Raw genomic sequence first — 12,062 nt, 5'->3', positions numbered from 1 at the left:
CGCTGGGCGCATAGCTCCATAATTCTCCCACCATAGACTGGCGGGGCCTTCAAGATGATATGCGGCAAAGGTGACCTTGTCAGCCTCCGCTACCAGCGCGGAACGCAGCTTGTGAGAAATACTGCGAAGCCAGTCATCAGCGTCGAGAGGCTCGACGGAGTGGTGGAACGTGGGTGGATGCAATTTGATAAAATCACTAAGTGACACCACGTTAGCCCTCTGATGGTGTGCTGTATTCTGTTCAATACGCTCCAACAAACGGTTTGTCTCCCGCTTGTTTCTCTCAGCTTCCATCATCACCTCGGCTAGTGAAGGAGGATGAGGCAGATTTTCATTCCTGGCTTCACTGCCTTCGGCCTGCTCTTGAGAAGCAGGGTTGGCGCGCGTGTTGACCATCCTAGGTAAACAAGACAAAGATTTAGTCAGAATGATAAAATTCCGACATAGGAATACATAATGTGAGGAATAACTCGGAATGCAAGATGATCATCCGTATGACATGGTAGATACAGAAACTGCTTCTTTTATTCCATCGTCATACACACCATACAAGGTTTAGTACAAGACCAAACGAAGTACTATTACGGTGAAAAGGGATTACATCTCATCGGAGGCATTCCAAACTCCTATACATTATTTTTCTACAACTCCGGAAAGAGTACAAACTAGGTCATATCCCACGAGTCACGCGGAACGATAGATGACACAGCTAGTGCAAACTAGGGATACTACCCCTAACTCAGACCGATCCGTAGTAGTCCTCATAAAAGTCACCTCCATAGCCTGGAAGCTCAACATGTTCATCCGGAAACAGATGATCTCGCGGAGCTTGTGGACCATAGGGGCTAGGATGAGGCCTTGGACCAACAAACGGTGGCCTGCGGGGACCGCGAGGTGGGGTGATGCCTCCTACATCACGCCAAACCATCACGTCAGGCAGAGCAGATCTCACAGGATAGAGATCGCGCATATCTGAGAATCCAGCTTGCACCGCCGGTGCGAACCGAGTCAAAGTGGCCCAGTGGTCAGCACGGGTATTGAAGAGCTCTAACCTTAAGGCCCGATTTTCACGATCCTTAACCTCGAGCATCTCAGCAGTGGTGCGAGTTCGTGAATCCTCCTGAGTGGAATCAGCATAAATAGCTTGGAGATATCCTTGTGCTCCCGGAAGTGATCCTGGCATATACCGGAAATCAGAGTCCCGAAATAAACCAGATCTGACTCGCATAATGGTCATCATGGAGTAGGCGGCATCCTGCACAGCCATCTCAATAGTAACCCCGAGTCCATAGGAGCAGTGAAGAGGCTCAGTGGATCCAGGATAAGATGGAAATATCCTGACAGTGCAGAGATACTGGCTTTGATTGAAGTCCCGGAATTGCTCTTCGACCGTGTACTCAGGATACCAGCGGTATCCAGCCTCAGTCATTACCCTGACCAACTTAGCAGTATGGCCGGGTACATCTAGGCATCGAGTCAGGCGAACCACTTGATTGAGGTCGCGAGTGGCCATCTGAAAGCATAATCATAATGCAAAGGCATTAGAATTTCTAGCAAAATTTCGACAGCATAACAGCTGTAAATGCTCAAAAAGGATTTTGAGACATTTGACAAAGGATTTCGTACACACTCAACATCATCATATCAAAGTTCTGAAACCATGTTGGCAACACAATGTGGTAGTAGAACTGAACTAGGCTTGTAACCATCAAACTTATAAGGTACTACTGATTAGTAACACGTGATCCTGATAGAGAGAACAGATCCTAATTCCTTAACCCCCGGTGGAAGAATGGACTGACTCAGATCAGAAAGTCATAAGGTATAAGGAGTAAAAAGAGCCTTACGTTCCAACCCACAAACAATTCCCCTACATATAACTAAAGAATTTCTAGACTCAACATCGACCAGTTTGGCTTGGAGAACCTACAGGCAGTCCGGCTCTGATGCCAACGCTGTCAGGACCCCGACTCGATGTCACATCGATCTAGCTGGTAACACCTCATATCACTTTGCGGCCTCACGCACGGTATCCCCACGGGTGTCGTCTTACCTTTTCCCGGGACCGTTTGCGCCTTTTGGCTCACGTATATGATAGTGTCGCTAGCATCCATATGATAAAGAGCCCGGGCTGACATGACTAGTCGTAAACCCAAAGTGGCACAGACTTACAGGGACAGGCATTCATGACCCAGCTTCGAACGTGTTGGTCATCAGCAAGTGGGTCCGGGCTGTAGCACTGGGCTAGCAGGACTCCGGTAAACCGGGCTGTAGCGGGCTAACAGGACTCCGGTACTCAAAGCGTGACATTTCCCCGAAGGGACAGACACAGGAACGAAGAAGGACACATGCCGGCCAGCCTAAGTGTTCCAGAGCAGTAGCAAGCTACCATGGCTCAGCGGTAACACTAGGAGACATTTCCCGGTAAGAGAGGCTACTAAAGATAAACAACTAGATAGTCAGATCCCACACATACCAAGCATTTCAATCATACACACAATATGCTCGATATGTGCAAATACAACGAAGCATCACAACATGACTCTATGACACAAGTACTTTATTTAAGGCTCAGGGAGCCATACATAACATTCACAAAGGTACGGGTCTCACGACCCAACATACAAGTCATACAATCATACAAGCCAGCAGCGGAGGTACATTGTCTGGGTACAGACAACTAGTAAAATAAAAGAGGCTTGGAAAGCCTAGCTATACTACGTGGTCCATCACAAGCTCAGGGTCACCACCTGGGTCTTTAGCCTACTCGTTGATGTCAACGTCTACATAGAACCCATCAGAAGGGGTTGCAGCGTCTTCTGTAAAAATGTAGATTATAGCAACATGAGTACAAAGGTACTCAGCAAGACTTACATCAGACCCTACATACATGCATAGTATCAAGAAGGGTTGGTGGAGTTATTGCAGCAAGCCAGCTTTGACTCTTGGCTAGGCTATCCTACGATACCCCAACTTGAAATGTTTTGCGCACACGAGTCCACTACTCACCACTTCAATACCCTACCGAGGATCCACCCCCGTCTTCCTACGGAAGAGCCATCCTCGGCACTCACACTTATCTTGAGGCTTTTAGTAGTTTCCATTTACTTGTCTATGAACTGTATAGGCAACCAAGTAGTCCTTTACCGCGGACGCGGCTATTCGAATAGATCATGATAACCCTGTAGGGGTGTACTTCTTCATACATGTTTCCACCACTTAGCGTCTGCACACGACATGTGCTCGGCAGACTTCAAGCGAAAGCCGACGTGGGTGTAGACCACGACCTACCTAAACACTTAAGCCTCTAGTCCAGGTTTATCGCCTATTCAGGTTCCATCCGCAGGGAGTCCGGCCGAGGTTTCCCATACGGCCCCGAACGATGTGAACAGGGTTCCCGAGATACCTAACGGGTATTCGGTACACCCGGCCACGTACCTACCGCATCACAGCCCACCCCTACGGTCAGCGCTGTCCACGGCCTCCAGTAGCTACAAACACCAGAAACTACTTGCAACTCCTGGACAGAGAGCTAGGGTGAATAAGAAGTCGAGCGGGGTCATATTTCAGGGCCCAATGCATGGTAGTAGCTGTATCTTAAATCACACATACAGATCTCAGTGCTTAAGGTCGGCTTCAATGAAACAACCCACCATGTACTCCTACATGGCCTCTCATCGATACCTTTACCAAATCGTGTTCACCACACTACTCCCATTACCGACATAATCATTTCACTCTAGCCCATCACCCAGATGAACCAGACCTGACACGACTCTAGGCATAGCAGGCATAGCAAGGTAGGAACAACACATACATATGGCTCAATCAACTCCTACACATGCTAGTGGGTTTCATCTAGTTACTGTGGCAATACCAGGTCATGCAGAGGAAATGGGTTCAGCTACCGTAGCACACAGCAGTTTGAATCGCGTTGTCTTAATGCAGTAAAAGAGAGCAGGAGCGAGAACATGGGATTGTATCGATATGATCAAATGGTTGGTTGCTTGCCTGATGGTTCGATGCTCGGATATGATTCTTCGTTAGGGTAATCACGGTATTCTTCGGGGGCAGAACCTGTCGCAAAGGACATCGATACACAAGCATCACCAAACAATGTGCAACAATATGATGCATGCATGAAACATGGCAATATGAGTGTGTTGGGCTAATGCAACTAAAACCAGAAGGGTTTGAACAAATTTGAATCAAAGATTCAAATTTCAAACTCAAACATGGCCTCTTTAAGTGCTTTTCCTTATTCTGCTTAAAACATCAATTTAACTTGTTTGATCATGCATGAAAATAGTACAGATGGATAGATTGGATTTTTCTGATCATTTTTCATATATAATTTGTCCAATTTGGAGTTACAGAATAAAAGTTATGAATTTTTGAAGTTTAAATAATATTCTGGAATTTCCTGATTTAATTTAAATCCAGAAAATCAATTACTGCGTCAGCCTGACGTCAGTGTGACGTCAGCAGGTCAACGGAACAGGTCTGGGTCAAACCTGACAGTGGGTCCCGCATGTCAGGGTGATTAATTTATTTAAAATTTAATTAAAACTAATCCTGTTTAAATAACAGGGCTGGGCCCCACCTGTCATTGACTCAGGGGAGTCAACCAGGGCCCACCCGTGGTCAAAGTCAAAGTCGGCTGCCGGCGTTTAGCCGCCGGCGAGCCCGACGCGGCGGCGGGAGTGGTTTTGGCCATTTCGGCCACCAAATGGACCGCGGAGACCACCGGAGTGGAGCTGAGGACAACCCGCAGCTGTTGGCGGAGTCCGTTGGGGTCGGGGTGGCCGGAGTTGGCGCCGGCGACGACTTTGGCGGCCACCGGGGTTCGGTCGAGGATGAACTTGGCGCTAGAGGGGTCGGTGAGGCTCGTGGAGTGGCTAGCTAGGTGCTGTGGGACTCGGTGAGCAAGATGGACACCATCTTGTGGCCGGAGTGTGGCCGGAAGCACGTCGGCGACGAGGTCCGCGACGGCGCGTGCGGGTGAGCTTGGTGCGCTCGCTGTGGTGCTCGAGAGAGAGAAAGAGAGGAAGGGGAAGTTAGCCCAGCTCACTGTGGTCTTGACGGAGAGGACGGCGTGGTCGGGGACGAGCTGCTGCGGCGGCGACGGCGAAGGGGATCTCCGGCGATGGCGGTTCGGGCGAGGTTGGTGCGGCGGCTTTGAGGCACGCGAGCGCTCGGGGCTCGGCTAGCTCGAAGGAGTAGAGGGCGGCGGGGCTTCTGGACAGGGTGGCGCGGCGTGGAGACGACGGGGAGCACGGCTACGACGGTGGTGCGGCGACGGTGGCGTCGGCCATGGCGTGGGAGCGCGAGGGAGAGGAGCTGGGGGCGAATGGAGGTGTCCAGGAGGGTCGGGGCGCGACGTGGAGCTCGTCCAGGCCATCAGGGCGGCGAGAGGGGGAGGCCGGGCGGCGTGCAGCTGCGTGGCGAGCTGCGGTGCCGCCGCCGAGCACCTTGGCTGCCTGCCTGGCAAGCCAAGCAGCTCGCTGGAGCGGTGGCCGGGCTGGGCCGGCCAGGTGGGCTGGCTGGTGGGCCTGCGGTGGCGCCAGGTAAGTTTTCCCCTTTTTTTTTTCTGTTTCTGTTTTTATTTAATATATCTGCAACTTTGTTGAATTAAATAAAATACCTAGGCAACTTCAAAAATCACCAAACTATTCCTGGCCCATAGTTGGATTATTTCCAACATGAAACATTTTAGTTTGGAGATATTTGAGCATTTAAATATTTTATATTATTTTAAATGCCCAAATTCAAATATTTATGATTTAATTCAAAAACCCTAGGATGGCCTAGGAAAATGTGCACCATTTTTGGCAGAGGTTCTGAACCAAGACAAAAATGATGGGCATTTTAGAAGGGCATTTCAGGTTCATTGAAAAATTATTTTAGTAACCCTAGTTGGTTTCAGAGGGGACTGGGGGTTCTGTCATCCCCATTTCAAGTTTCTGATGAAAGAGTAAACATGATGCAACACTCTAATGCATGACTAGCTAGGGTGTGACAAGAATATATTCTTGCCTTGGTGTAGGGGTTCTTGGCGCTATCAAAGAAGGTGTTGTGTGCCTTGAAGACATTGATATTAAAATATCCAGGTGCAGATGCAGTACCTGGAAATCTGGGCAACCTTGGCATTGGCTTCTGAACCTGAGGCCTGTGCTCAACGTGATAGTCAAACTGAGGACCAGCAGCAGGCGGAGGAGTCAGAAAAGGCCATTTGACAGTGATAAGTTGTCCATAGTTGAATGCTTGCTCGATAGTGTGTGGCCTTGGTGGCGGAACAGGAGTAGTGGCATCAATAGAGGCATCAGGCTGCACATCTGTTGCAGGTGCATCATTGGCTTCATTGGCCTCTGGCATAGTGTTAGGTGCAGGCTCCACAGTGTCTTCAGCCATGACCACGTCATTGGCTTCAGTGGTGTTAGTGGTGGCAGCCTCAGGATTCTCAACCTCCACTTCAGAAGCTGGAGGGTCGGTCATGTTCTCCTCGAGAACAACATCTTGGTGAGATGGGGGTGTAGCAACTCTTGGGGCTTCTTCTTCATCGGCTGATGTGGCCGGAACATCTTCAGCCATTTTGGCTTCGGATTCAGACACATGCATTGTGGGAGTGACTTGGGGCATTGGTCCTCTGCGAAGCCTGCGTAATACGGGCGACGCTTGTGGAGATGGAGTGTGCTGGGCCTCATGGTCATCATCATCTTGCACTGTCGGGGTAGCTTGTGGTTGGGGAGAGCTTGGAGTGTCTTGTCTCTATGGGTGATCAGCCCACGATGCATCCTGAGCAGTTGGCGTCAGAGGACGACCAATGCTGATGAGTTCGCTGTGCGTGAGCACAGGCGATGATACCAGTTGGTGCTCGATCTGAGGAAGGACTTCATCATCTTCAACATTGTCATGGTGACCAATGTCTTCAGCAGCGGTGGGGTCAACTACTGGAATGTCTTCAGCTTCAGGAGCCTCTGTGGAAGCAGGCTCATGAACTACTATCCGTCGTTCTTGATGCGAGGAATCAGGGCGAGCAACAGAGATGGGTTCTACAACAAGGGGCTCTGTGGGAGCAGCCCGATCTTTCTTGGTTCTGCGCTTCTTCTTGGAGGGAGCGACGCCAGAAGTGTCAGTATTTTTCCTCTTTCTGGCTTCAGCCTCGGCTGCCCTTGTCTTCTTCAGGTCTAAAGTGGTGGAAGTGACCTTTGGCTTCGAGCTAGTCATGCTGCTTGGAAAGACTATGCGTGGCTCTTCCCGCCTTGAAGGTGCAGATTGGTCTGTTGATGGATTCTTCTTCTTTGCAGCCATTCTTGGGTCGATGCCAGGACGATCAAGAGCCTTGCGCTTCTCAGCCTCATTGTAGGCTTGCACACACTTGTCAGCCAGGCTCTTCATGCGCTCATGAGAACCTTTAGCTTCTTCACGCTTCTTGAGAAAGGCTTCCTTGAGCTCGTGCAGCATAATCTTGAAGTTTTTCACATCTTGCACACTGAGCTTGGCCATGTGCTTCTTGAACTGAGCTTTCTCATAGTCGATCTTTTGCTTCAGTTCAATGATGCACTGAGCTAGAGCTAGCTCAGAAGCAATGGCGCCAGTGAAGGCGACACTGAGGCCAATTGGAAGTTGCAGATCTTCAAAGCTGAGGTTGGGCATGTCAAACCACTCATCAATGAAGTTATGGATGATTGCCACATCAAAGAGAGGCAAATCATTGAAGATCTCTGCTTCTTCCTTGCTCTTGATTAGTTGCTCAAGAGCGTCATCTGCAAGATCTTCATCGCTGGACAGATCAATGGCGTCATTGCGCAGAATAGCAGCAGCAGTCAGTGCCTGATCAGTACTCTTTCTCATCTCAGTCTTCTTGGAGATATGTGATAGATCTTCAGACTGCACACTGTCTTCAGGAGGTGCAGTAGCCAGTGGCTTCACACATGAAGCTTTTGGAGGAGCAGCTGACTTTGAAGCTTTAGCCTTCTTCTGCTTCTGCGGCTTTGTAGTAGGAGCTGGGGCTTCATCAGTGTCGGCATCATCATCAGAATAATCCACTTTGGCACCTTGAACAAAAATGTGAGTGATAAGGCCATCAAGGTTGTAGAAAGGTCCGATGATATTGGGTTCAGCATCGCGTGTGCCGTCAGCCCGGGGAGCAGAAGGACTAGGGTTGAAGTCTAGTCCCAATGACTTCTTGTTTTCCTTGGCCGATGCCTTTGCATGCTGGAAGTTGCGCTTGAAGAGATTATCATCACGACACCAGAGCAGTGATGATGGGTCGGCATTTTCAGGCTATGGTCCACGGACAATACAAGGATAGAAACCCTGAGCAATAGCTTCAGCTCTGGTCTTGGGTGGAAGGCTTCGGAAGAGAATGTCACCCCAAGGACTCTTGATGGCATTCTTCTCAGCATACTCCTGGTTCACAAACTTGTATTTAAACCATTGTTCGGCCCAATATCTTCGAATCCATTGGATTCGTGTCTTGCGCTGATTGTAATCCTCTTCTGGATCTGTCTTGTACAGCTCTGAGAGGTCATGAGGCAGATCTCTTGATGTTCCCCGTTGACGCTGTCTGCCACCCTTCCTTGCTGATTTCTTTGTAGCCATGAACTTTAAACTGAAAGGCTTCAAAGGCTTCCGCTTTCTGGTCAAACAGAAACTGGCTTCGGGAGAGTTAATGTGATGCTGTAAGAATTCTGCAAATGAATGCAGACTATGAGAACCAAGGGATTCTCCCACGGACATGTACCTATGACAGCATTAAGGTGCGAAGGAAGGGGAAGAGGTCATATGCATTCTCAGAAGATTTTGAAGATAAATCAGTTTAGAAGACATTGACCTCATCGTGCGAAGACATTCACTCATAGATAAAGAGTTGGTTCCATATTTGTATGAATCCATGAATAAGTACAAGTGAGGAATCTAACTACTTTGTGAAGCATAAGTGAACATACTTGGCATATTATGATATACAGTATGAAATAGATCCAACTTGTGTGAACAGAAACTACTTGTGGTAGAAAGTAATGAATCTATAGGATCAAAGGGGCCGTAAAAAGGAAGTTTTATTTACCACACAAAGAACTGCTAGACGAAGTGGGAGAGGAGGCTGAGTAGTTCGATCGTCCGTGCCCTAACTTGGCGACGGAGGACACCTACGGCGACGGCGGAGAAGACGATGTCCGCGGCCAGCGTGAAGACGACGTCGGTGAGGTTGTGGCAGCTAAGCGCTTCGTCACCGGTGTTGTCGAGGGCTAGCGGTGGCGCTAGGGTTTGTGCGAGAGTGGAAGAAAGGATAATGACTATGGTGAGGCGTGTATTTATAGGGACAGGGATGACACAATGTTATTACACAGGTGCCCCTGGCGATTCACATCTGAAGGGCACGTGGCTATCATGCAACATATCGGAGGTTGTTCCACGTTCCCACACACGCCTGGTTTGTCGGGTGGTCGTTCCCACTTCTCCGGGTTTCAGGTGAAAGGATTTAGCATTGAAAACAGACTTAATGTTTGTCTTTGTATCTTCTGCTGACAAGGACGCAGAGAAGATATTTGACAGTTTCAATAGAATGCATATGATTTGGAGAGATAGAGTTTGAGATAGAAAGCATAGAGAGGTTAGGGTCCGATCACATTCACTTAGTTCAAAAGATTCAAGAAGAAGACATAGCTATAAGTGAATGCTGTAGAGGACAGAACACTAGTATATATATATATATATATATATATATATATATATATATTTATATATATATATATATGAGAAAGACAATCAAATCAACATAGTGAAGATAATCATGAAGACAAGTTGAGATTGAAGCCAAACCAAATGTGAAGACATACCAAACGTAACGCCATGAGTGAAACACTTCAAACAGAAAAATTTGGTGGTGGCGTTACCCACCGTATTGGAAGTATTAGACCCAGACACGACGCACAATTATCGTGGTGCTCCGAAGTCAAATTCCACATTAATGTATTCACACTTAGAATGTAAGTCTTCATTGATTGAAGATATACTTTACTTCGTGTGTTGCACATCTAAGTCATCAATATGCATAAGTGTTAGGATGTGTGCCTGATCAAAGGACATTTGAGGATTCCAAGATATTTAGCTCACACCGTAACTTGCAAAACCTCTTCTCATCCAAGGGCTTGGTGAAGATATCTGCCAATTGCTCTTCAGTGTTGACGTGTATGATATCAATATCTTCCTTCACAACATGATCTCTGAGAAAGTGATGATGAATTTCAATGTGCTTTGTCTTCAAGTGCTGAACTGGGTTGTTGGCAATCTTGATGGCGCTTTCGTTGTCGCAGTAGAGTGGCACTTGCTTCAGATGAATGCCATAGTCTTTGAGTGTTTGCTTCATCCATAGAAGCTGAGTGCAGCAAGATCCAGCAGCAATGTATTAAGATTCAGCAGTGAGAGAGATACACAGTTTTGCTTCTTTGAAGACCAACATACAAGTGATCGTCCCAGAAAATGACATGTGCCTGATGTAGACTTGCGATCCACCTTGTCACCAGCATAATCAGCATCCGAGAATCCAACCAGATCAAACTCTGAGCCCTTTGGATACCATAATCCTAATGTTGGGATGTAAGCCAAATATCGAAGAATTCGCTTCACAGCTAAGTGATGCGATTCCTTTGGTGCCGCTTGGAATCGAGCACACATGCAAACACTAAGCATAATATCTGGCCTAGATGCACATAGATAAAGTAAGGAACCAATCATGGAGCGGTATACCTTTTGATCGAACTCTTTACCATTGTCGTCGGACCCAGATGATGTTTGGCTGGCATTTACGTCGTGAAGCCTTTGCAGTCTTGCATCCCAAATTTATTCAGGCAATCTTTGAGGTACTTCTGTTGAGATATGAAGATGCCGTTGCTTTGCTGACGTATTTGAAGACCAAGGAAGAACTTCAGCTCACCCATCATGGACATCTGATATTGCTCTTGCATCATATATCCGAATTCTTCACTGTATTTCTGATTGGTGCAGCCGAAGATAATGTCATCCACATATATTTGGCACACAAACAGTTCACCATCATATGTCTTCGTGAAGAGAGTGGGGTCGAGGGAACCAAGTTTGAAGCCTTTGCTCTTTAGGAAGTCTTTGAGTGTGTCATACCAAGCCCGAGGGGCTTGTTTGAGGCCATACAGTGCCTTGTTGAGCTTGTACACCATGTCAGGATGTTTTGGATCTTCAAAGGCAGGCGGTTGTGCAACATACACTTCTTCTTCAATCTTGCCATTTAGAAAAGCGCTCTTCACATCCATTTGATACAGAAGAATGTTATGATGATTTGCATAGGCCAGCAGTATGCGTAAGGCTTCAAGTCTAGCCACAAGAGCAAATGTTTCATCGAAGTCAATCCCTTCAACTTGAGTGTACCCTTGAGCAACGAGACGGTCTTTGTTTCTGACAACTTGACCATGCTCATCTTGCTTGTTGCGATATATCCATTTGGTGCCTATTATATTTTGCTTGCGAGGATCAGGACGCTTAACCAGTTCCCATACATTATTCAGCTCAAACTGTTGAAGCTCTTGTTGCATAGCTTGAATCCATTCAGGTTCCATGAAGGCTTCTTCAACTTTCTTGGGTTCAGATATTGAGATGAATGCGAAGTGCCCACAGAAATTTGCTAGCTGTGTTGCCCTCGAATGAGTGAGTGGACCTGGTGCATTGATGCTATCAATTATTCTCTCAATCTGTACTTCATTTGCAACACGAGGATGTACATGACGAAGATTTTGCTCTTGCTGATCATTGTCATCGTTAGAAGGATTGTCTTCAGGCTGAGCATTGTCTTCAGTTTGATCAAGTGCGGAGATGATAAGTTCCTCTTTAGGCTGAGATTCAGATGGTATGATTTCTCCAGTTCCCATAAGTTTGATTGATTCACTGGATGGAACTTCATTCAGCACGTTTGGCAGGTGCTCTCTTTGTGAGCCATTAGTCTCATTGAACCGCATATCCACTATTTCAACCACTTTGTAGTGAAAAAGGTTGAAGTCTCGGTAGTTGTGTGAATCCATTCCATATCC

This window comes from Triticum aestivum, chromosome 6A (genome assembly GCF_018294505.1).
Source record: "Triticum aestivum cultivar Chinese Spring chromosome 6A, IWGSC CS RefSeq v2.1, whole genome shotgun sequence".
Lineage (NCBI taxonomy): Eukaryota > Viridiplantae > Streptophyta > Magnoliopsida > Poales > Poaceae > Triticum > Triticum aestivum.
This window is presented reverse-complemented; position numbering follows the sequence as displayed.